Source organism: Erinaceus europaeus, chromosome 6, assembly GCF_950295315.1.
Source record: "Erinaceus europaeus chromosome 6, mEriEur2.1, whole genome shotgun sequence".
Lineage (NCBI taxonomy): Eukaryota > Metazoa > Chordata > Mammalia > Eulipotyphla > Erinaceidae > Erinaceus > Erinaceus europaeus.
Genome location: NC_080167.1, coordinates 72,794,790 through 72,819,520, shown reverse-complemented (window position 1 = coordinate 72,819,520; position 24,731 = coordinate 72,794,790). Strand labels below are relative to the sequence as shown.

The 24,731-nt window shown below is 62.2% G+C and overlaps 1 protein-coding gene across 6 annotated transcripts in view; it reads left to right on the top strand.

Moving 5' to 3' along the window:
* The window catches only part of LOC103125833 (supervillin-like), a 76,234-nt gene that overhangs the window by 42,446 nt on the left and 9,057 nt on the right, over nt 1-24,731 (top strand). For 3 of the 6 annotated variants that reach the window (XM_060192516.1, XM_060192518.1, XM_060192517.1), the window contains 2 exons: nt 22,286-22,343; nt 23,513-23,589. The gene's annotated coding sequence lies outside the window, so the exon portion shown is untranslated. Of the gene's footprint in view, nt 1-22,285; nt 22,344-23,512; nt 23,590-24,731 lie in introns of those variants that run through there. The other 3 variants (XM_060192520.1, XM_060192521.1, XM_060192519.1) reach the window with 3 other exon arrangements.

The following is a 24,731-nucleotide window of genomic DNA, read 5'->3' as shown; positions in this document are numbered from 1 at the left end:
GGGAGATGTGGCAGCTGGCCTGCTGTCCCCTCCTGAGCCTGGGGCCCACGTCCGTGTCTCACGCAGGCTTGGGCAACGCCACGCTAAGTGCCTTGTTTTCTCCGGGATGGTGAAGAGTGGGGCCGCGTTTTGAATCTTGGTTTCCCGCGTCCCGTGCTGTTCACGGAAGCTGCTGGCCGAGCAGGAGCCCACGAGAGTCAGATCCTGCCACGAGCCCTGCATGTGTGTGCGTGTGTCTGCATGTCCACGGGTGTGCATGCGTGTCCCGGGATTGGAGGCAGCGAGCAGTGAGGGAGGCTCTGAGCTCAGGAGACGTGAGCAGTTCACGCAGACACCCGCAGTGTGGGCTGAGGTGGCTGGCGCAGCCATGGCCCTGGGACGCCCCTGCTGGTCCCCAGCAGCTGGGCTGCTACCCGGGAGCCTCCGGGGAGGCCCTGGGGCGAGGAGAGGCCGCCCTGTCCGGGATTCAGGACTCGCTCGCTCTCTCCACCTCCCTTCTCTGCGGGCAGACCCGCTACAGCCAAGTGTTGGGCCCAAGTCTCCTGTTTTCTCTCCAGCTCTGCTCTGCTCCTGTAGGAGCCCACGAAGTGACGGGATGAGAGGGTGCGGGCTGCGGGCGGGCCTGTCCCGTGTGGGTGCGGCGTGGGGTGGGTGTGCCTGGCCATGCGGGGCGGCGGCAGGGGAGGGGGCTGCGGCGGGCGGGGCGGGCCTGCGGCCGGGGGCGGGAGCAGACGGTGTCTGGGAGGGCTCTGCTCAGGCGGCTGGGGCTGGACCCTATGCAGAGCCCCCAGCCCCCGGAGAGCCGCCCGGGGAGCGCGGGGCAGACCTGGCCTCCTTCGTCCTGCCCCGGGGTGCGCACGCGGGTGAGTGTGGCGGGGGTGGGGGCGTGGGGGCCGCGCTCGCCTCTGGAAAGAGCGGCAGCTTGGGGCAGTGCTCGCCCTGCTGTCCGGAGTCAGGGCCCCCCCCCCCCCCCCCGAGCAATGGGTCTGGGCGGTGTGGCCGGTGGCCATGCGGGGCCTCTGGCTTCAGACAGGTCTCCGCCGCGGGACCGACCCGCTTCCGCCCGGCCGCAGGTGGGAGTCACCGCCCGGGGCTGCGGCCTGGGGACCTTAGACAGACGTGTGGCCGCCGCAGGCTGCCCAGGGTTTGTGTCAGTGCCACCGCCAGTGGGTGTGTGTGTGTGTGAGAGAGAGACGGGGAGAGGGAGAGAGAAGGAGACAGAGAGGGAATGGAAGAGAGGGAGAAGGAGGGGTTCAGAGGGAGGGAGGGATGGAGGGAGAGAGAGAGGGAGGGGGGAAAGGGAGAGGGAAAAGGAGAGGGAGGGAGAGGGAGAGGGAGAGAGAGGGAGAGAGAGGGAGTGGGAGGAGGCTGTGCCCCGCCGAGGGCCTTCCCAGCTGTCCCTGAGTCTGGAGCTGGGCAGAGGGTGACAGTGCGTGAGGAGATCTGCCCCTTCCCATCCCTTTGTCCCAGCTCAGCTGTGCAGGGATTCGAGCCGGGAACCGAAGCCAAGTGGTTAGGAGACCGAGCTTTACTCTGTAGACCTCGAAATTGATTCAGTCCCTTCCAAGCACCTTGTCTGGTTGTGAGACCCTCATGAGGGGGCAGTGACTTAGCCTAAAGTCTGCTCTGTCCCGCTCTTTCTGTTAAGCCCTCCGGGCGGGCGGAGGGGAGAGAGAGGGCCGTGTGGACGGAGCCACCGTGCAGTGTGCAGCCAGGCCTGGCCCGGCCCGGCCCGGCCCGGCCCGGTCCGAGTGTCGCCCCGCCGCCCCAGTGTCGCCCCGCCGGCCCCGAGTGTCGCCCCGCCGGCCCCAGTGTCGCCCCGCCGGCCCCAGTGTGGCCCCATCGGCCCCAGTGTCGCCCCGCCGGCCCTGCGTCTGGAGTCCGGCCCCGTGGGCTGCGGCGCACAGCTGCGCCGGCTCCGGAGCTATTTCTGGCCGGTGAGCCGCCCGCAGCCTCAGCCTCAGGCCATAAAAGGCTGGTCCCGCGAGCCGCCCGCCGCGTCCTCGGGTTTCACGCGCCCGGTGACGGATGGCCGGCCGGGCGGGCGGAGGGGCGGCGGACGCCGGGAGACTGAGCCGTGTGAGCGGGGGTGTAGCCTCGCCCGGCCGGCCCGCGCCCCCTCTTGGCCGCCCAGCCCCGCCCCGCGTCACGCTGCCCGGAGGCCACCTCCCCGGCCCGGCCCTCAGCGGCCCTCAGTGTCCCCGCCTGACGTTCCCTCCGGGAGCGGGAGCAGGTCGGCAGACGCGGGGGACGCGCGGCCCGCTCTCGGCTCTGTGTTTCGCCCGCCGGAGCGACCAGACGGGACCGGACCGGACCGTGCAGCCGTCCGCCTGACTGACGTAAGTGCGGCCTGCGGCCCTGTGGAGGCGGCCGTCAGACGGGTTCTGCTGGGCCGCCGGTCGGCTGCTCCGGGTCTGCCCCCGAGCGCATGTGGTTTCTCTCTGCGACCCACAGAATTTATTTGAGGTGCGGACGGGAGCCTGTGCAGGCTGCGGCTCAAGTTGCGTCAGAGCTGCGCCCGGCTGGTTCGCAGGCCTCGGCGGACTGCGCCTGTGCTCTGTCACAGCTGGTGGCGGCTCAGCTCTGCTCACCTCAGCTCTGCTCAGCTCCGCTCACCTCAGCTCTGCTCACCTCCGCTCACCTCAGCTCTGCTCACCTCCGCTCACCTCAGCTCTGCTCACCTCCACTCACCTCACCTCTGCTCACCTCCGCTTACCTCAGCTCTGCTCACCTCCGCTCACCTCACCTCTGCTCACCTCCGCTCACCTCAGCTCCGCTCACCTCACCTCTGCTCACCTCCGCTCACCTCAGCTCTGCTCACCTCCGCTCACCTCCGCTCTGCTCACCTCCACTCACCTCCACTCACCTCTGCTCCGCTCACCTCACCTCCACTCACCTCCGCTCACCCCACCTCACCTCCACTCACCTCACCTCTGCTCACCTCCGCTCCGCTCACCTCACCTCCACTCACCTCTGCTCACCTCACCTCCACTCACCTCACCTCCGCTCACCTCTGCTCACTTCTGCTCACCTCCGCTCACCTCACCTCCACTCACCTCCGCTCACCTCACCTCTGCTCACCTCCGCTCACCTCACCTCTGCTCCGCTCACCTCTGCTCCGCTCACCTCACCTCCGCTCACCTCCGCTCACCTCCGCTCACCTCACCTCCGCTCACCTCACCTCCGCTCACCTCACCTCCGCTCACCTCTGCTCAACTCAGCTCACCTCCACTCAGCTCACCTCAGCTCCACTCACCTCAGCTCACCTCTGCTCCGCTCCGCTCACCTCCGCTCACCTCACCTCCGCTCACCTCACCTCTGTTCACCTCAGCTCACCTCCACTCACCTCAGCTCACCTCAGCTCCACTCACCTCCGCTCACCTCCGCTCCACTCACCTCCGCTCACCTCACCTCCGCTCACCTCAGCTCACCTCTGCTCCGCTCACCTCACCGCTCACCTCACCTCCGCTCACCTCAGCTCCACTCACCTCCGCTCACCTCCACTCCGCTCACCTCCACTCACCTCACCTCTGCTCAACTCAGCTCACCTCTGCTCACCTCAGCTCCACTCACCTCACCTCCGCTCACCTCCGCTCACCTCAGCTCTCCTCAGTTAACCTCAGCTCCACTCACCTCACCTCTGCTCACCTCCGCTCTGCTCACCTCCGCTCACCTCAGCTCACTCCCGCTCACCTCAGCTCACCTCAGCTCACCTCCGCTCACCTCAGCTCACCACCTCCGCTCACCTCAGCTCACTCCCGCTCACCTCAGCTCACTCCTGCTCACCTCCGCTCACCTCCACTCACCTCACCTCCGCTCACCTCCTCCGCTCACCTCCGCTCACCTCAGCTCACCCCTGCTCACCCCTGCTCACCCCCGCTCACCTCCGCTCACCTGGCCACGCCCCGCATGTGCGTGTGAGGATCTGAGTTCAAGCCCCAGCCCCACCTTGCGGGGAGCCTCCCGTCAGACAGAACCTGCCACAGGTCTCTCCTCTCCCGCTTTCTCTTTGTCTTTCCGTCTCTCCGAGAGGAAAGAGAGCCCCCAGGAGCAGGGGTGCCCCTGTGAGTGTGGCCGAGGCTCCGAGACGGGGCGTCACTCTGTCAGGGCGGGGAGGCGGCCCCGGCCCCTGGAAGCCCTTGGCGTCTCCACCCGGCACTGTGCCGCCTCAGGCCTTCCACTAGTCCAGACCCGGGAGAGGCTCTCACTGTGCTTTCTGCATCGGGACTACATTTCGTCTGTGAACTCGTCGAGCAGAGATGTGTGTCATCCCCGTCAGGCCGAGGCGGCTGTGGTGTCTGGCAGCTCGGCTGGGCGACTCTCTTCTGCTGAGAAGCAGCCGGCCGGAGAGCGAGCGCGGCCGTCCAACTCTGGGCATGTCTCCTCCTCAAACCACGGCTTGATCTCGCGGCAGGGGCCGGCGGGAGGTGACGCTTTCTGCGGGGAGGAGGCGGCTATTTCTAGTGACAGCCTCACGGCACAGGGCACCTCGCCCCCAGGGGCCTCTGCTGTCCTGGGACAGGCCCGGCGTGGCGGCGCCGTGGGCCTGGGGTCCCACAGTGGAGGCCCCGCACCGGCTCCTGTGAGTGAGGGTCTGGCCTGCCTCCCCTGAGGGCTCTGGGGCAGCCGTGGGCCTGGTGCCTCGTGAGGAGCAGACTGTATGAGCCTTTCCTCTCAGGGAGAGAGAAGGAGAGCGGTATGCAGAGACAGATCGATGAGAGGGAGACAGAGTTACAGAGAGATAGACAGAGACAGAGATAGTCAGGGAGACAGACAGTTACAGAGATAGAGAGACAGACAGACAGGGAGACAGAGACAGAGTTACAGAGAGACAGACAGAGACAGAGATAGGCAGGGAGACAGACAGTTACAGAGATAGAGAGACAGACAGATAGACAGGGAGACAGAGAGAGTTACAGAGAGATAGACAGAGATGGAGACAGAGATAGACAGGGAGACAGAGAGTTACAGAGAGATAGACAGAGACAGAGATAGACAGGGAGACAGACAGAGAGAGTTACAGAGAGATAGAGACAGAGACAGAGATAGACAGGGAGACAGACAGTTACAGAGATAAACAGACAGACAGGGAGACAGAGACAGAGTTACAGAGAGATAGACAGAGACAGAGATAGACAGGGAGACAGACAGTTACAGAGATAGAGATACAGAGACAGATAGACAGGGAGACAGTTACAGAGATAGAGAGACAGAGACAGATAGGGAGATAGACAGAGTTACAGAGAGATAGACAGAGACAGACAGGGAGACAGAGTTAGAGAGATAGACAGAGACAGAGATAGACAGGGAGACAGACAGAATTACAGAGAGATAGACAGAGACAGAGAGACAGGGAGACAGACAGAGACAGAGTTACAGAGATAGAAAGACAGAGACATGGAGACAGAGATAGATAGAGGAAGATGAGACAGGGAGACAGAGGCAGAGTTACAGAGATATAGAGAGACAGAGATAGACAGAGACAGAGGAAGACGAGACAGAGGGACAGAGAGACAGACAGACAGATAGAGACAGAGATATATGAGACAGGGAGACAGAGACAGAGAGATAGAGAGACAGATAGAGACAGAGATAGATAGAGAGACAGAGATAGACAGAGATAGACAGAGATAGATGAGACAGGGACACAGATAGAGATAGAGAGACAGAGAGAGACAGAGATAGATGAGATTGAGACAGAGACAGAAATAGACAAAGATAGACAGAGACACAGAGATAGATGAGACAGGGAGACAGAGACAGAGATACAGATAGACAGAGACATAGAGACAGAGATAGAGAGACAGAGATAGACGAGACAGGGAGACAGACAGACACAGAGAGACAGAGAGACTGTCTAATTTCTAGGCCAGTCCGGCTCTGGGGCCACGTGTAGACGTTCATCAGGGCTCAGGAACCACGCCGGGCTTCCTGCAGTCAGTTCCTGCTCGCTCCCCGTATGGCGTGAGCCGGAAAGCACGCCCTGTACCGCTGGCACCGCTGGATGCGCTCCTGGTGGGGCTGGAAGTCACCAGTCCTGGGGTGATGCCCACACCACCTTTTGGAGGCCCGTCACGGCCCTTCTTGTCCCGAGTCCTCCGCTGTCCGCTGTCCCGCCCCTGCTCAGGCTGCATCTCACCACCCGGCCTCCCGGGAGACACGGCCCACGGAGTGTCCAGCCTGCCGCCAGCCTCCCTGCAGTGACCCGGGCCGCCAGCCCCAGAGCTTCCCCGGAAGGCCGTGCTTTCCAGAAGCTTCCGGCCCCTGCCTCCATCCGGGGTCCGAGCGGGGTCCCAGCCGGGGGGGGGGTAGGGTGGGAGGGCACTGACTTTTGGCAGCAGGGAAAGGAACCCCCTTTCCGTCACCACGTGGCCCCCACTGGAGATGCCCGCCGCCAGTGTGACTGCGCTGGCATCCGAGGGCCAGGCATCCTGTCCCAGAGTGCTTTGCGGGCTGGCCGGGGGTGGGCGCAGTTGTCTGCTGAGAGGGCAGGAACGCCTTTGCCTCTGGGACGCGGCCACTTACTCTCGCGAAGGCTGCGGCTTCCAGCCCCAGGCGTCCCCGACTCTCCCTGCCCCCTTGTGCCCGCGTCCAGGGGTCCTGACCACCCGCCCGGCGCCCGTGCGGCCCGTCCCCCGCGCCATGGTCTGTGCCGGCCCTCAGGCGGGTGCCAGGGTCCGCAGGTTAGCCGTGCCCCTGCCCCTGTGGAGTCTCTCCGGAGGGATCAGGCGCGGGAGGGGGCCGCGGCGTCTCGCTGCCCAATGCTGTGGTGGGCACACCTTGGCTGTGTGCTTTCTGCTTTCCTGTACTTTGCAGAAGTCGCGTCTTTTCTTTCAGAAAAATATTTTATTGCCTTTTGTTGCCCTGGTTTTACTGTTGTTGTTATTGATGTTGTTGGACAGGACAGAGAGAAACGGAGAGAGGAGGGGAAGACAGAGAGAGAGGGGAAGAGAAAGACAGACACCTGCAGACCTGCTTCAGCCTGGGAAGCGACTCCCCTGCAGGTGGGGAGCCGGGGCTCGAACCGGGATCCTCGTGCTGGTCCTGCGCTTTGCGCCCCCGCGCGGCCCTGAGCTGCGTCTTCTCTCCGGGCCTCCAGCAGGCGCGCCGACCGGGTTCGCGGCGCTCGGCTCCTGTCTCGGTGGAGGAGCCGGCCGCACGCCTGGGACGGTCGCTGACACCCGGTGCCGTGGCTGTGCCGTCTGCGTCCTGCGCCGTCTCCCCGCTTGCCCGAGCCCTGTTCTGGAAGAAGACAAAAAACTAGCTTTCCCCCTGCAAATGGCGGCCGGGGCTCGAACCCAGGTCCTTGCACGCTGCCGGCCGTGCCCGTTGCTTCCGCGCCGTCTCCTGTCTCTTGCTCGGCTCTCCCGGGCCTCACAGAGGCTGAGACAGACAGACGGCGTGTGGGGTCGGAGTTGCCGTCACGCGAGGAGGCTGTAGCTCCTGCTGGCCCGCCCGGGGCTCCGCTAGACGGGACGGACGGCACCGCCACGGAGCGACTCTTCCCTGAGTGCCGGCCTCCACGGTTTCCGGGGCTCACATCACAGTGCGGGGACCCGGGTTCAAGCCCCCGGTCCCACCTGTAGGGGAGAGACTTCGGGAGTCGTGAAGCAGGGCTGCGGGGGCCTCTCTCCGTCTCGCACGCCCCTCTCAATTTCTCTCCGTCCTGCCCTATGAAATGCAGAGAAAACATGGCCACCGGGAGCGGTGGATTCGGCGTCCGGGCACCAGGCCTCAGCGAGAACCCTGGAGGCGCATCGAGTGGAAAGTGCGGTGACTTAAACAAGGAGCCGCTGCCCTCACACCTTGTAGACACCCGGAGAGGGCCGGCGGTCTGCTCCGAGCCCGGTGCACACATCCTCATGCTCAGCGACCCGGGTTCGAGCCTCCTGCAGCGGGGAGGCATCACGAGGGGTGAAGCAGTTCTGCGGGTCTCTCTGTCTTTCTCCGTCTCCTCCCCGCTCAGTGTCTCTCTGTCTCTATCCAACAATAAGTTAATTCTTTCATTAAAAAGAGAAAGCCCCCACGGTCCCTGTGGATGGCGGCTGTGCCTGGCGGCTGCAACTGAAGACACAGATGGTCTGCTGGGAGGTGACTTCGGGGACGACAGAGCCGGGACCGCAGGGGCCCAGACACGGCAGCGCTGTCGTGGGCGCTGGGTGCGGGTGGCCGTCTGGTCCCCGTTCCAGGGAAGAGGGTCCCACGCTCTTCCTTCTGGGCCGCAACTCCCCGGAGGCCAAGAACTGACTCAGGAGACTCCACGCCAGGCCGGCGCTCCAGTGTGGGTGGGGTGCTGGGCCCAGGGCGACTCGCGGCGCCAACGGTGAGGCCACTGCAGCCTGGGAGGTGGCTCATGCTGTGCCGCTGGACGGGACCTATGGCCGGGGCTCTGTGGCGTGGCGTGGCCTGTGGGGCCGAGCCTCTACCTGGGTAACGGGAGGGAGTCGAGACTGTAGTGGTCACAGCCATGTGGGGGCAGCGGCGTCAGTGTCCATGTGAGTGTGGGGCAGTGCAGGTCAGTGTCCGTGTGTGTGTGTGAGTGTGGGGCAGTGCAGGTCAGTGTCCGTGTGTGTGTGTGAGTGTGGGGCAGTGCAGGTCAGTGTCCGTGTGTGTGTGTGAGTGTGGGGCAGTGCAGGTCAGTGTCCGTGTGTGTGAGTGTGGGGCAGTGCAGGTCAGTGTCTGTGTGTGTGTGAGTGTGGGGCAGTGCAGGTCAGTGTCCGTGTGTGTGTGAGTGTGGGCTAGAGCAGGTCAGTGTCCGTGTGTGTGTGAGTGTGGGGCAGTGAAGGTCAGTGTCCGTGTGTGTGAGTGTGGGCAGTGCAGGTCAGTGTCCGTGTGTGTGTGTTTGGCAGTGCAGGTCAGTGTCCGTGTGTGTGAGTGTGGGGCAGTGCAGGTCAGTGTCCGTGTGTGTGTGTTTGGCAGTGCAGGTCAGTGTCCGTGTGTGTGTGTGTGGGGCAGTGCAGGTCAGTGTCCGTGTGTGTGAGTGTGGGGCAGTGCAGGTCAGTGTCCGTGTGTGTGTGAGTGTGGGGCAGTGCAGGTCAGTGTCCGTGTGTGTGTGAGTGTGGGGCAGTGCAGGTCAGTGTCCGTGTGTGAGTGTGGGGCAGTGCAGGTCAGTGTCCGTGTGTGTGTGTGGGGGGGCAGTGCAGGTAGTGTCCGTGTGTGTGTGTGAGTGTGGGGCAGTGCAGGTCAGTGTCCGTGTGTGTGAGTGTGGGGCAGTGCAGGTCAGTGTCCGTGTGTGAGTGTGGGCAGTGCAGGTCAGTGTCCGTGTGTGTGAGTGTGGGGCAGTGCAGGTCAGTGTCCGTGTGTGTGTGAGTGTGGGGCAGTGCAGGTCAGTGTCCGTGTGTGTGTGTGTGGCAGGGCAGGTCAGTGTCCGTGTGTGTGAGTGTGGGGCAGTGCAGGTCAGTGTCCGTGTGTGTGAGTGTGGGGCAGTGCAGGTCAGTGTCCGTGTGTGTGTGAGTGTGGGGCAGTGCAGGTCAGTGTCCGTGTGTGTGAGTGTGGGGCAGTGCAGATCAGTGTCCGTGTGTGTGTGTGAGTGTGGGGCAGTGCAGGTCAGTGTCCGTGTGTGTGAGTGTGGGGCAGTGCAGGTCAGTGTCCGTGTGTGTGAGTGTGGGGCAGTGCAGGTCAGTGTCCGTGTGTGTGTGTGTGGGGGGGCAGTGCAGGTCAGTGTCTGTGTGTGTGAGTGTGGGGCAGTGCAGGTCAGTGTCCGTGTGTGTGAGTGTGGGGCAGTGCAGGTCAGTGTCTGTGTGTGTGTGAGTGTGGGGCAGTGCAGGTCAGTGTCTGTGTGTGTGTGAGTGTGGGGCAGTGCAGGTCAGTGTCCGTGTGTGTGAGTGTGGGCAGTGCAGGTCAGTGTCCGTGTGTGTGTGTGGGGGGGGCAGTGCAGGTCAGTGTCCGTGTGTGTGAGTGTGGGCAGTGTAGGTCAGTGTCCGTGTGTGTGAGTGTGGGCAGTGCAGGTCAGTGTCCGTGTGTGTGTTTGTGTGTGTGGCAGTGCAGGTCAGTGTCCGTGTGTGTGTGAGTGTGGGGCAGTGCAGGTCAGTGTCCGTGTGTGTGTGGGGGGCAGTGCAGGTCAGTGTCCGTGTGTGTGAGTGTGGGGCAGTGCAGGTCAGTGTCTTGTGTGTGTTAGTGTGGGGCAGTGCAGGTCAGTGTCTTGTGTGTGTGTGTGGGGCAGTGTAGGTCAGTGTCCGTGTGTGTGAGTGTGGGCAGTGCAGGTCAGTGTCCGTGTGTGTGTGTGGTAGTGCAGGTCAGTGTCCGTGTGTGTGTGAGTGTGGGGCAGTGCAGGTCAGTGTCTGTGTGTGTGTGTGGGGGGCAGTGCAGGTCAGTGTCTGTGTGTGTGAGTGTGGGGCAGTGCAGGTCAGTGTCCGTGTGTGTGTGAGTGTGGGGCAGTGCAGGTCAGTGTCCGTGTGTGTGTGTGGGGGGGGCAGTGCAGGTCAGTGTCTGTGTGTGTGTGTGTGGGGCAGTGCAGGTCAGTGTCCGTGTGTGTGAGTGTGGGGCAGTGCAGGTCAGTGTCCGTGTGTGTGAGTGTGGGGCAGTGCAGGTCAGTGTCCGTGTGTGTGTGGGGGGGGGGCAGTGCAGGTCAGTGTCTGTGTGTGTGAGTGTGGGGCAGTGCAGGTCAGTGTCCGTGTGTGTGTGTGTGGGGCAGTGCAGGTCAGTGTCCGTGTGTGTGTGGGGGGGCAGTGCAGGTCAGTGTCCGTGTGTGTGTGAGTGTGGGCAGTGCAGGTCAGTGTCCGTGTATGTGTGAGTGTGGGCAGTGCAGGTCAGTGTCCGTGTGTGTGTGAGTGTGGGGCAGTGCAGGTCAGTGTCTGTGTGTGTGTGTGGGGGGCAGTGCAGGTCAGTGTCTGTGTGTGTGAGTGTGGGGCAGTGCAGGTCAGTGTCCGTGTGTGTGTGTGTGGGGGGCAGTGCAGGTCAGTGTCCGTGTGTGTGGGGCAGTGCAGGTCAGTGTCCGTGTGTGTGAGTGTGGGGCAGTGTAGGTCAGTGTCTGTGTGTGTGAGTGTGGGGCAGTGCAGGTCAGTGTCTGTGTGTGTGTGAGTGTGGGGCAGTGCAGGTCAGTGTCCGTGTGTGTGTGTGTGGGGCAGTGCAGGTCAGTGTCCGTGTGTGTGAGTGTGGGGCAGTGCAGGTCAGTGTCCGTGTGTGTGTGTGTGAGTGTGGGGCAGTGCAGGTCAGTGTCCGTGTGTGTGAGTGTGGGGCAGTGCAGGTCAGTGTCCGTGTGTGTGAGTGTGGGGCAGTGCAGGTCAGTGTCCGTGTGTGTGTGAGTGTGTGGCAGTGCAGGTCAGTGTCCGTGTGTGTGAGTGTGGGGCAGTGCAGGTCAGTGTCCCTGTGTGTGAGTGTGGGGCAGTGCAGGTCAGTGTCTGTGTGTGTGTGTGGGGGGGCAGTGCAGGTCAGTGTCCGTGTGTGTGAGTGTGGGGCAGTGCAGGTCAGTGTCTTGTGTGTGTGTGTGGGCAGTGCAGGTCAGTGTCTGTGTGTGTGTGAGTGTGTGGGGCAGTGCAGGTCAGTGTCTTGTGTGTGTGTGTGTTGGGCAGTGCAGGTCAGTGACTGTCTCTCTCCCCTCACCACTCCTCTTGGCACTCTCCTTCCCCATCCCTCCTTCCTCTTCTCTGTCTTCTTTTCTGTCTTCCCCTCTCCTCCCTCTTCCTCTGTTTTCAATTCTCTGTCCTGCAGCAGATCCCCTGGTCCTAGTCTCTGGCAGGGCTGCACTCAGGGTCCTGTGGGATCCCCATTCTTGGCCTGCACCCTGCGCAGTGTGGACGCCCCTTCGAGCCTGCTAGCCCCTCCACGACTCCCTAGCCTCAGGGCCGTGCACAGGAGGCCTGCCGGGAGTCTCAGACAGGCTCTCCCAGCAGGTGTCTGTCCCCCACATCAGAGGGCCCCTGGGAGCTGGGGCGGGAGAGGGCCGGACCCCAGGCAGGAGCTCCTGTGTTGAAGCCCTGGTGAAGCCACAGTGATGCCTTCCTTCTCCGGCCCTCGCTTTCCTTCTCATCAGGAAATATGTGGACTCTTTTTTCTTTTTGCCTCCAGAGTTATCACTGGGGCTCAGTGCCAGCACTTTGAATCCGCTGCTCCTGGGGGCCATTTTTTTTCCATTTTATTGGATAGAATAGAAATTGGAGAGGAGGGGGAGGTAGAGAGGGAGAGAGAGAGAGACACTGCAGCCCTGTTTCACAGCTCATGAAACGTCCCGCTGCAGTCCCGCTGTAGGTGAGTAGCTGGGGGCTCGAACCCGGATCCTTGTGCAGATCCTTATACTTAACCATGTGCACTTAACTGTGTGTGCCACTGCCTTACCCCCTATAAGTGGATTTTCTTAAATATTTATTTATTTATTTATTTATTCCCTTTTATTGACCTTGTTGTTTTATTGTTGTGGTTATTATTGTTGCTATTGATGTCGTCATTGTTGGATAGGACAGAGAGAAATGGAGAGAGGAGGGGAAGACAGACACCTGCAGACCTGCTTCACTGCCTGTGAAGTGACTCCCCTGCAGGTGGGGAGCCGGGGGCTCGAACTGGGGTCCTTACACTGGTCCTTGCGCTTTGCGCCACGTGCCCTCAACCCGCTGTGCTACCGCCCGACTTCTTATAAATGGGTTTTTAAAAACTAAATTCAGATCCCCTTTGCTGGTCAGTGCAGAGTGAGTCCCCAGCCCCAGCCCTGTCCACACAGACCCTGGGGGGACACGCAGCCTCTGACGTGAGGGCCACCGTGACCGGCTCTCCTGGGAGGAGTCAGCGGGCTGCATGCTCCACACTCTTCAGGAAGACTTCCTGGGGTGAAATCAGTCATGTGGGTTTGCCGGGTGTTTGGTGACCTGAGTCAGTCAACGGAGGGAGAGGTGTCAGCGCCAGGCCCAGACACGCACCCCTGCTGAGGCCCGGGATCCAGAGGACATTTGGGGCCGGCTCCTTGTCTCCACGGGCCTGGCCTGGCAGAAGGAGGCCATTGGGGCGCCCTGCCCGAGTCCTGCTCGGCCGCCGTGGGAGCGAGAGAGGGCGCCAGTCTCTTAGGACAGCTGCTCCCGTTCCCCACCCCGCGTGCTCCGTGCGCCGTGCGTGGGGTCCCGGGCGGGAAGCGGCCCCCTCAGCCCCCCCAGGTGTTGGGAGCAACATCACGTGTCAGACGTGTCCACACCCCGTGTCCTAATGGGTCTGCCTGCTTTGTGTTCAGAAGAAGACTACTGGGGCAGGGAGGTGGGCCTCAGGAGAACACGCACGCAATGTGCAGGAGGCCCTGGGTTCGAGCCCCCCAGCTCATGGGGACTCAGACCAAGCACCCCCACTGTGGCTCTCCCGGCTCATGGGAGACTCAGACCAAGCACCCCCACTGTGGCTCTCCCATCTCATGGGGACTCAGACCGAGCACCCCTACTGTGTCTCTCCCGGCTCAGAGACGCCCACACCTGTCTGTACAATTGGGGCCCCATCTTGCCTTTGCTCTCTGAGGGAGGATAGGAAGAAAGACCAAGCCAAAGAGGGAAGCCACAGAGCCGGGCAGAGGATACGCAGCTGAGGCTGTCCCCTGAGGAGCTGAATGTCCCGCCAGGGGCCCTCACAGGCGGCCCGAACCCCTCCCTCCACGTGTGACTGCGATGGGACCTACCCCTGCAGCATAGAGCGGCCTCTTTCTCTGCCGTGAGCGTGGGTGTGTCTGCCTGGGCTCCACACAGACTCTCGGCTTGGAGGAGGCCCCCAGCCTCCCAGCCACTAAGCTGCTGCCTTTCAGGGGGCTAGGGGACAAGGGGCAGGGGCCAGGGGGCAGAAGGAAGAGGGCAGGGGCCAGGGGGCAGGAGGCAGAAGGCAGGGGGCAGGAGGCAGAGGGCAGGAGGCAGGGGGCAGGAGGCAGAGGGCAGGAGGCAGAGGGCAGAGGGCAGAAGGCAGGGGGCAGGGGGCAGGAGGCAGAGGGCAGGGGCAGGAGGGACAGGGGCAGGGGTGCCCTGTGCTGGGGAAGTGTCTGGCAGTCGCAGAAGCTGTTTGTGGAGCTCTGCCTGGGCTGGTGCCGCCTGAGCTCGTGTTGGGGCCTGTCAGCAGAGAGATGCAGGGTGCTGCCCCAGCCCCTCCCTTTGCTCCCCTCAGCAAGAGAGAGAGAGGGAGAGGGAGGGAGGAGAGAGAGAGGAAGGAGAGGGAGAGAAGAGGAGAGGGGGAGAGAGAGGGAGAGAAAGAGAGAGGGAGGAGAGAGAGAAGGAGGGAGGAGAGAGGGAGGGAGAGAGGGAGGAGAGAGAGGAAGGAGAGGGAGAGAGAGATGGAGAGAGAGAGAGGGAGAGGGAGAGAGGAGAGAGAGGAAGGAGAGGGAGAGAGAGAAGAGGAGAGGGGGAGAGAGAGGGAGAGAAAGAGAGAGGGAGGAGAGAAGGAGGGAGGAGAGAGGGAGGGAGAGAGGGAGGAGAGAGAGGAAGGAGAGGGAGAGAGAGAGAGAGAGGGAGAGGGAGAGAGAGGTGAAGGAGAGAGGGAGGAGAGAAGAGAGAGGGCAGAGAGAGGGAGGAGAGACAAGAGAGATACAGAGACAGATAAATATAAAGATGGACAGATGGACAGATAGTTAGGGAGCCTGCATGCCCGGGGTAGCCTAGGGCTGGTTTTGCCTTCAGAACCTCAGGTGCACCGCAGGGTGTTATGGGCCTGGACTGGGACCCGGCTGCAGGTGCCATGCCCCCTCCCAGCTGCCCTTCCCCATGGAGAAGCAGGGGGTGGTGGACTCACTCTCATGCCCCCGCTGGTGCCCACTGGCCCTGCCCAGCCATCTCTCCTGCAGGAGGGTCGCTCGTACCCGGGGCCTTCGCCTCAGCCTGCAGAGACCCGGCGCGCCCGGAGTGCTTCTGCTCTGTGCCCAGCAGGCCTTGGCTTGGGGGTGTCTGCACCGCTAGCTTGGCACCCCGAGGCCCTTGCTGCTGGCGGTGGCCCCCTCCCCGCCCTGTGTGTGGCCTGCTCCTTCGGGGGGGGCAGCAGGTGAGAGCTGAGAAAGACCCCCAAGGACAGGGACGGAGGCCTGGCCTGGGGAGTGTGTGTGCACACCTGTCCTGGGGAGGTGAGAATTGTACCTGTGTGTCACTGCCTGCACTGTGAGCCATTAATTACCCCCGATAAAAAGGGAAAAGAGGGAAGGACCTGTGGAGGGCTTGAGGGCGCAGCTGGCAGCGCCTGGGAGTTCAAGCTAGGGCAGAACATAGCCGACAGTTCTCTTAGATTCACTTCAGAACATAGCCGACAGTTCTCTTAGATTCATTTCAGAACATAGCCGACTGTTCTCTTAGATTCACTTCAGAACATAGCCGACAGTTCTCTTAGATTCACTTCAGAACATAGCTGACTGTTCTCTTAGATTCACTTCAGAACATAGCCGACTGTTCTCTTAGATTCACGTCAGAACATAGCCGACTGTTCTCTTAGATTCACGTCAGAACATAGCCGACTGTTCTCTTAGATTCACGTCAGAACATAGCCGACAGTTCTCTTAGATTCACGTCAGAACATAGCCGACTGTTCTCTTAGATTCACGTCAGAACATAGCCGACAGCTCTGTTAGATTCACTTCCCTTTCTTTTTTCTTTATTGCCAGCAGGGCTACTGCTGGAGCTCGGTGCCAGCACGATGACCCCCACGCGCCTGGTGGCCAGTTTTCCTTTTTGTTTTCTCTCCTTTATGTGCTAGCTCAGAGAGGGAGAGACAGTCAGCCCTGCTTCAGTCCCGAAGCTTCCACCCCACAGGTGGGGGACGGGGACTCGAACCCGGATCCTTGCGCACGACAATCTGTATGTTTAACCGGGTGCGTCCCGCACTGTGGATGAGGCAGACCTGCCGTCCACAGGGCTGTGCTGCTGGGGGTGGGTGTCTGAACCCCGACATGATGGGGAGGGGGGCAGACCCAGGGTGCTTGGTCTTGGGGAGAGGCCGCTTGTTTCTAATGAGTCTGCAAGCCAGGTGCCAGGCACTTCTGGGGGAGCGAGGGGCCAGGGCCTGGGACAGCGGCCTGCAGAGCCACAGGGACTTGCTGTTTGTCCTGCTCCTGTCAGAGCTGGGGGTGCTGAGGGCCTCTGGGGGGCTGGGGAGCTGGGGGGGCTTCTGGGGGGGTCTGGTGGGCCTCCTGGGGGGCTGGGGCGCCTCTGGGGCTCTCTGGTGGGCTGGGGATCTGGGGGGCTTCTGGGGGGTCTGGCGGGCCTCTGGGGGGGCTAGGGGGCCTCTGGGGGGCTGGGAGTCTCTGGGGGGGCTGAGGGGCCTCTGGGGGGCTGGGAGGGTCTTGGGGGCTGGGAGGCCTCTGAGAGCTGGGGGCTCTCTGGGGTGCTGAGGGGCCTCTGAGGGCCTCTGGGGGGCTGGGGACTTCTGGGGGGTCTCTGGGGGACCTCTGGGGGGGCCTCTGGGGGCAGTCCTGCTCAGCCCTGGCTGTGGCCAGGGGGCCGGGCCACCAAGGGCCGCGTGCACCGTGGGGCTGTTTCCCCGGCTGTGGGTGGTTTTTCAGCAGGAGTGATAGGAGGGTCTGCCCCCAGGAGACCGGAGAGCATGCCACTCTGCCTGTTTTGATTTGAAGTTGGGGGAGTGTTGACGAGCTGGAGTGTGCAGGGTTCGGACACTGGGAGGGACGAGCACCTTTCCAGCACCCAGGGGCCCCCAGGGGCCAGGGGAGGAGGCCCCTCCTCAGGGAGCTCCCTGTAGCCGTGCACACACACAGCCCCCTGGAAGGTGGGCAGCCGGTGGGGCGGGGGCTGCAGCCTGGGCTCCAAGGCCGGGCTTCCTGGGCCGTGAGGGTCCGAGGGCTGGCGTGCGGGGGGCTTCTCTGGAGGCTGTCGCATCCGTCGGCAGACACACAGGTGTCGTCGCCTGGCCTGGGTGGTCTCGGCGCTGCAGGTCCCTGGTGGACAGGCAGGTGGCCCTTCACCGCCTGGAGGTGAACCTTCCATAACCGTAACTCACAGTTTGCCCGCGTCTCCACACACCTGCCACCTGCCACAGAGCAGAACCTGAAGCCTGGGCGCCCTGAGTGCCCCTGCTGCTGCTGGTGGTGGTGGTGGGGTGGACATGCTTCAGGACTCAGCTGTGCCCGGGGCACCAGCTCCCCGTAGGCGCCAGGGGGCGGCAGAGTGCAGGGAAGGCCCCTGCCTTTTCTCAGTCCCTTCGGAAGGACGCTGCAGGGTCGCAGTCTGAGTGGCGGAGGCTGGGTTCCAGCCACTGCAGGGCAGCTCAGAGCAGTGTCCACACAGCTGGAGCCCAGCACCGGGAGGCCGAGCGAGCGCCCGGGTTGACAGCATGGCCTTGGAACAGCCAAGGAGGGGCCTGGAAGTGGGAGGCGAACTACACTGGCAGCAGGCTTAGGCTCCGGCCACCTTGAGTCATCCCCAGCACCCCAGCGAGGGGCTGGTCACCCCAGAGGTCTTCCACGCGTAGGGCCTTTTCTCTGGACAGGAAGTGACCCCATCCTGCTGCCCTGTGAGTTCAGGCTCCCAGGTTCCTGCTGCTGGGTGCTGGATGCACCTTCAAGAGTGTCTGGCCTAAGAGGCTGAGCCCTGAGTGGCCCTGAGTGGCCCAGCCTTTGCCCAGTGTGGCCTGAAGTCTGGCTGCCCCAGCCTGTCTGTTCCCATGGACGTGTCCAGCAGCTGCCCCTAGAGTTGTTGGCAGAGGGGAGTCCTTCCTGTGCCAGAGGAAGGCCTGGCTGCCAGGTGTCTGCATAGTGGACAGTGAGGGCCTCCAGCCAGTCACTGCACCTTGCCTTATTAGGCCTGGCTGGGGACAGGCAGGGAGGCCAGGGACAGGAGGCCAGGGATGGAGGCCAGGGACAGGAGGCCAGGGATGGAGGCCAAGGACAGGAGGCCAGGGACAGGAGACTGGGGATAAGAGACCTGGGGACAGAAGACCGGGGACAGGAGGCCAGGGACAGGAGGCCAAGGACAGGAGGCCAGGGACAGGAGGCCAGGGACAAGAGACTGGGGACAGGAGGCCAGGGATAGGAGGCCGGGGACAGGAGGCCAAAAACAGGAGGCCAAGGACGGGAGGCCAGGGACAGGAGGCCGGGGATAGGAGGCCGGGGACAGGAGGCCAAAAACAGGAGGCCAAGGACAGGAGGCCAGGGACAAGAGACCGGGGACAGGAGACCGGGGACAGGAGGCCGGGGATAGGAGGCCGGGGACAGGAGATTGGGGACAGGAGACCTGGGGACAGGAGGCCTGGGACAGGAGACCGGGGACAGGATGCCGGGACAGGAGACCGGGGACAGGAGACCAGGGACAGGAGACCGGGGACAGGAGGCTGGGGACAGGAGATTGGGGACAGGAGACCTGGGGACAGGAGGCCGGGGACAGGAGACCGGGGACAGGATGCCGGGACAGGAGACCGGGGACAGGAGGCTGGGGGACAGGAGGCCGGGGACAGGAGGCTGGGGGACAGGAGGCCGGGGACAAGAGACCAGAGACAGGAGACCAGGGACAGGAGGCCGGGACAGGAGGCCGGGGACAGGAGACTGGGGACAGGAGACCGGGGACAGGAGGCTGGGGGACAGGAGGCCGGGGACAAGAGACCAGAGACAGGAGACCAGGGACAGGAGACCTGGGGACAGGAGGCCGGGGACAGGAGGCCGGGGACAGGAGGCCGGGACAGGAGACCGGGGGACAGGAGGCTGGGGGACAGGAGACCTGGGGACAGGAGGCCGGGGACAAGAGACCAGAGACAGGAGACCGGGGACAGGAGACCTGGGGACGGGAGGCCGGGGACAGGAGGCCGGGACAGGAGACCGGGGACAGGAGACCGGGGACAGGAGGCTGGGGGACAGGAGGCCGGGGACAGGAGACCGGGGACAAGAGGCAGGGGACAGGAGCAGGGAGCCTGGACCAGGCAGGCCCTGTGACTTACCTCCTGGCCTTTTGCAGGGTCATGGAGCATGGGGGTGGCCGGCAGCTCAGTGCCCTGGAGGCCGTGGGCAAGGCCTGCTGTCCTAGCATGCTGCTGAGGGGTAGCAGAGCTGATTTCTTTGGGTGCAGGGTAGCCTAGTGGCCCCTCTGTGTCCTCTCTCTTGTCTCCAGGGTTATCTCTGGGGCTCAGTGCCGGTACTTTGCACAGGACAGAGAGAAATGGAGAGAGGAGGGGAAGACAGAGAGGGGGAGAGAAAGACAGACACCTGCAGACCTGCTTCACCGCCTGTGAAGCGACTCCCCTGCAGGTGGGGAGCCAGGGGCTTGAACCGGGTCCTTGCGCCGGTCCCTGTGCTTTGCGCCACGTGCGCTTAACCCGCTGCGCCACCGCCGGCTGCCCCAATGCAGTTTCCAGTGAGGGACACAGAACTCTTGGTGGTGTGGAGTTGTACACCTGTTACCTAGTAATTTTGTGAAACAATATCAAATCACTAAAAGAATTGAAATAAACAAACACAGTCTGGGGTGTGGGCTCTGCTAGGTAAAACATCTCGTTTACCTTCACTTGTAAGCCTCGGGCAGCCTGGGAACCACTGGACAGCCTCCCCAGTCCCAGCAGGCCCAGAGCCTCAGGGCTGTGCATTCTGTCTGTCTGTCTGATTTTATTTTATTTTGGGGGGAGAGAGCAGAGGTCTGGCTTCCCACAGTGTCCAGGCCCCGGAATTGACTTAATTGAAGCGTGAGCTGCGGTCAGGCCCAGCTCTGAAGAGGTGACACTGCGGGTGTCCCAGAGCTGGGGGACAGGGTCTCAGGCCCCCAGCGAGTGTCTGCTGGTAATCTGATTAGAGTCTGAGCTCTCCCGTCTGGGTCCCTGTCGTGTGTTAGTCAAGGACACGGAGCCTGAGTGCGCTGGCCTGCGCTGGGGATCTCAACCTAGTTCAGAGCAGATGAGTTGAGTGCTGGCTGGCCGAGAATAGGCGTCCCCCGGACTGAGAGGGACCATCTCCTGGACTGACAGGGACCGGGGCCTGTCCCCCAGACTGAGAGGGACCATCTTCTGGACTGACAGGGACCGGGGCCCATCCCCCGGACTGAGAGGGACCATCTCCTGGACTGACAGGGACCGGGGGCCGTCCCCCGGACTGAGAGGGACCATCTCCTGGACTGACAGGGACCGGGGCCTGTCCCCCGGACTGAGGGTGAGCCGGCCCCAACCAAGCCCTCTGCTTCACCATGTTCAGAGGCCCAGGGCTTGCCAGTTGCCTGGGAGCTTGCCGATTCCCCGAGAAGCAAGGTAAGCAGAGACAGAAGATGCCGGAGTCTGTACCGTTATTGCTCTGTGGGCTGTGTGTCCTCCCCGTCGGCTGGGTCCCCCGAGGCTAGCTAGGAGGCTTTCCCAGAGGACCCTGAAAATACCTAACTGATATTGTAAAGGAGTTTGGCTTGTGGCTGCTGGGAAATGTGGCTTTTTAAAGAGAACGCCAGATCATCAGCGTCTTGATGTGACAGAAATGTTAAACTTCCCATTGGGGTGCCCAGACTTCGCGTTCTAGATGAGCTGCCTTTGGCTAAAATCTTTTCCTAGACCGAATGTAAGAGACACTGAAGCATTTCTAGTGAGCAGCCACGATGTTTGTCATTTATGGCATCTTCATGTGTGACGGTTTGGAACAAAATGTTATCTGTTTAGTGGCTTCCTTTTGAGCACAGAGGAAAATACATACTTTCAGTTTAACTACTGAAGTGGTTTCAGATCCAGTTCACCAGCTGGACAGAAAAATCAAACACCGAGGGTCTTTCGAGTGTCACGTTTGAAACCCAGCCATTGCTTCTAAAGTGTTTTTAGCTTGAGTGTACCGTGCGTGAGGCACTGATTTCAGCAGTTCATGCCTCAGATTCAGAAGTTGTCACTGTGATATTTGCTGGCTTTTAAGTTCCCTAGATACGTCCTAAGATATTTATGTGGTTGAGAGAAAAGTCCAGATGTTTGCTGAGCACCATTCCCTTTCCCTGGTTTTCCTGTTTCCCCATCTGGTCATCACGTCCGGTTCCTGGAAGTAGGGTGCACTCCCCAGGTGGTGTCTCTGCCAGATGGTGTCTCTGCCAGGTGGTGTCTCTGCCAGGTGGTGCCTCTGCCAGGTGGTGCCTCTGTCTGGTGGTGTCTGCCAGGTGGTGTCTCTGCCAGGTGGTGTCTCTGCCAGGTGGTGTCTCTGCCAGGTGGTGCCTCTGCCTGGTGGCGTCTCTGCCAGGTGGCGTCTCTGCCCAGGTGGCGTCTCTGCCCAGGTGGTGTCTCTTCCCAGGTGGCGTCTCTGCCCGGTGGTGCCTTTGCCAGGTGGTGTCTCTGCCAGATGGTGTCTCTCCCAGGTGGTGTCTCTGCCAGGTGGCGCCTCTGCCAGGTGGTGCCTCTGCCAGGTGGTGTCTCTGCCAGGTGGCGTCTCTGCCCAGGTGGTGTCTCTGCCCAGGTGGTGTCTCTGCCAGGTGGTGTCTCTGCCCAGGTGGTGTCTCTGCCCAGGTGGTGTCTCTGCCAGGTGGCGTCTCTGCCAGGTGGCGTCTCTGCCAGGTGGTGTCTCTGCCCAGGTGGTGTCTCTGCCCAGGTGGTGTCTCTGCCAGGTGGTGTCTCTGCCCAGGTGGTGTCTCTGCCAGGTGGTGTCTCTGCCAGGTGGTGTCTCTGCCAGGTGGCGTCACTGCCAGGTGGTGCCCACCAGTGTTGGCACATCCTGCCTCTTTCTCTGGAGCATCTGCCACACGTGTCCAAGTCCAAGATGCTCTGGAAGGCGTGTGCTTTGCCTGCTGGCCACACCCTTCCTTGGCCGGGCGCTGTCAGCAGATTCCTGGCCACTGCCACCAATCTCACTTCTGCCTGGTGCCCTGACCACCAGGATGCTTGTCTCTGCCCTGAGGAGTCGTCTTCACACGTGGCCGATCTTGTCTTCAAAAATGCCTCCATTTGTGGGCCGCTGGATGTGTTTAGGGTTCAGGGAGGGCAGAAGAGCCCAGCTGCAGGGCTCCCTGCCCCCGTCAGGCCCCCAGCCCCCCGTCAGGCCCCCAGCCCCCGTCAGGCCCCTAGCCCCCACCTGCCCCCTACCTGCCCCCTGCCACCATTTCCAGTCACTGTGACCAACACTGTTTCCCTTCTTTCCTCCTGAATCTTATTCAGCACTCAGTTGCTGTTGTTACAGTGGTCATGGATTTAACAGGGAACCAACCAAGTTGTCAGAATTTGGTTGTTTTACCGGCTACTTTTCAAGAAAGGGAATGAGACATTTCGTACCTGTTGGATGTTTATATGGGTTTGATTCATGGAAGGAAGGCATCATTTTTATATCCCTATCTCTTGTCTGCTTGATATTTCCCTTTCTCCTGATACTGTTTGTTCAAGGGGAGTGTTTGAAGGATTTTTTTTTGACTGCAGGTTTCCTGACTTCTTGGTTAGCTGTTTCCGTGTGACACAATGTCTCTTTCCTTCCCTTTAGATTTCAAGAAGAAAAACTTAACCTTCATCGGACTTCGCTGTCAGAGGAGAGGCCCAAGGTAAGGAGGCCGGTGCCCAGGGAGTCTTAGCTCGGACCCACAGCTTCCCCGCAGGCCTTCTCCCCAGAGAAGACTCCCGGCAGGCTGACCGGGCTCTCCGGCCACACGGATGCAGTCCGCAGGAGAGTCTGGTGCTCTGCGAGTGCGGACGGGGGTGGGCGCTGTGTCACCCCGGGCACCTGCCGCCCCCGAGGAGGCCGTGGCCCACCAGACAGAGGCCGGGGAGCGGCCTCGGGAGCTCTCGTGGGTGGGCCGTGCGGAGGGCGGAGGGGGCCAAGGTAGGGTTCTCTGACAGCGAAGCCCCATCAGGGCTGAGTTTTTCTTGTTGAAATCTAAGGGGAAAGAAATAGACAGTCAGACCCATAGAAACATCCAGCAGATACCAAGTGTCTTATTCCCTTTCGTGGAAAGTAGCCGCAGCAAGGAAGTCCTCCTTGCCCCTGCAGGCTGGTTAAGTAGGCCAGTGGGACACACTGAGGGGTCCTGGGAGCTTGGAACGACTTTCCTCCGTGCCTGGGGCAGAGGGAGGGAGGAGGGGGAGGAGGAGGAGGGAGAGAAAGGGAAGGAGGAGGGGGAGGGAGGAGGAGGAGGGAGAGAGAGGGAAGGGGGAGGGAGGAGGAGGAGGAGGAGGCCGCGGAGTAAGGTCCTCGGAAGGGAGGTTAGAAGAAGCCCACAGAGGCGCCTCCGGCCAGGGCTGCTCCGAGGGCGCCTCCCGTCAGGTGCAGAGAGAAGGTTCTGCACAGAGACGCTGCCCAGGGCTGGACACTCGGCTGGGCACCGTGCCGGGCGGGAGGAGCAGGCCCCGGGCTGTGGGCTGGACGGTCGGGGTCCCACGTCCTCGTCCTCAGCCAGGCTGGGCGAGTCCTCCCGCCAGGACGCCAGTGCGGGGCGTGGACAGTTACCGATGCGGCCGCCCTCACCGCGTGCTGTCCCGAGGGAGGCCCAGCCACCTGGCCCACCTAGAGCGGAGCCCCCGGACCCTGGCCGGGAGACAGCTTGGCGGTGGCTGCAGGACCGTGCCCAGCACCGCAGGGTGGGTGCGGGAGGGCACGGAGGGCGAGGGGCCGGGCGCAGCTCACCTCTGCTCAGCCCACACGTGAGTGACTGCGGGCGGCTGCGAGTGTTCCGAGACCTTCTCAGCCGGAGCTGACTCCTAACCGGGCCATCAGCTTTCAGAGGGAGCCGCTGCTTGGAGACTGGACCCCTGGCAGCCACGCGGGAGGAGCTGACTCCCTGCGGCCCAGAGGTGAGGCTGCTGGGGGCTGACCAGCTGCTTCTGGGCCTTCCTCATCCTGCCCTCCTGCTCCTCCCTGCCCCTCCCCTCCTCCCCTCCTCCCCTTCTCCCCTCCTCCCCTTCTCCTCCCTTACCCTTCTCCCCTCCCCCTCCTCCTTCTCCCCTCCCCTTCTCCCTTCCTCCCCTTCTCCCCTCATCCCCTCCTCCCCTCCTCCCCTCCTCCTCCCCCTCCTCCTTCTCCCCTCCCCTTCTCCCCTCCTCCCCTCGTCCTCCCCCTGCTCCCCCCCACTTGTTTTTGGTAAACATTTCATTTTACTGAGAAAGAGGGAGAAAGAGAAAGACCAGAGCCCTGCTGAGCTCTGGCTGCTGGTGGTGCTGGGGATGGAGCCTGGGCCCCACACACAAGAGGGACCCAGTGCTACCTGAGAGGTGAGGGGCCGGGCATGGTGTGTCAGACTCCTCATGAAAGACAGAGATGGCAGCCCAACATGAGCGAGATAGAGAGACAGAGATGGAGACGGAGGCGGAGAGACGGACACGAGCCCTGCTGAGCTCTGGCTGCTGGTGGTGCTGGGGATGGAGCCTGGGGTCCTGGAGCCTCCGGCCTGCGGACGCTCCGGCCTAGCGTGCTGAGCCACCTCCCTGCTCACCCCGTCTCCGTGTGTTCTGAACCAGTCTGTGAGAATGAGCCGGGGTCCGAGACTGGAGCCGAGCTCTGCTCATCCTGCCTGGCCAGACAGGCAGCCTCCGCAAGGGGCCTTCTCCCTGCTGCCGTTCCCGTCTGTTTGCCGACACCGTGAACCACACGACTGTCTGCGAAACGTTCAGATGGGAGCGTCCAGCCTCCTCAGGGCTCAGCAGCTTCCACCTTCACTTAAAGCAAGATTTGCAAGTACATCAAGTTCATTAGCTTTATCGGAAAATGTCTCAAAATAGCTCAAAGTTATAATTTTATTTGTTTTTTTTTTAAAAAAATTGACAAGAGCCCTGCTCAGCTCTGGCTGATGGTGATGGTGCGGGGGGTTGAACCTGGGACTTTGGAGGCTCAGGCGTGAGAGGCTCTTTGCATAGCCGTTATGCAGTCTCCCCGGCCCCAGAAGACAAACATCTCACAAGGCAGTGAGGCGTCTCTGTAGCAAGCAGGCTCCGTTTGT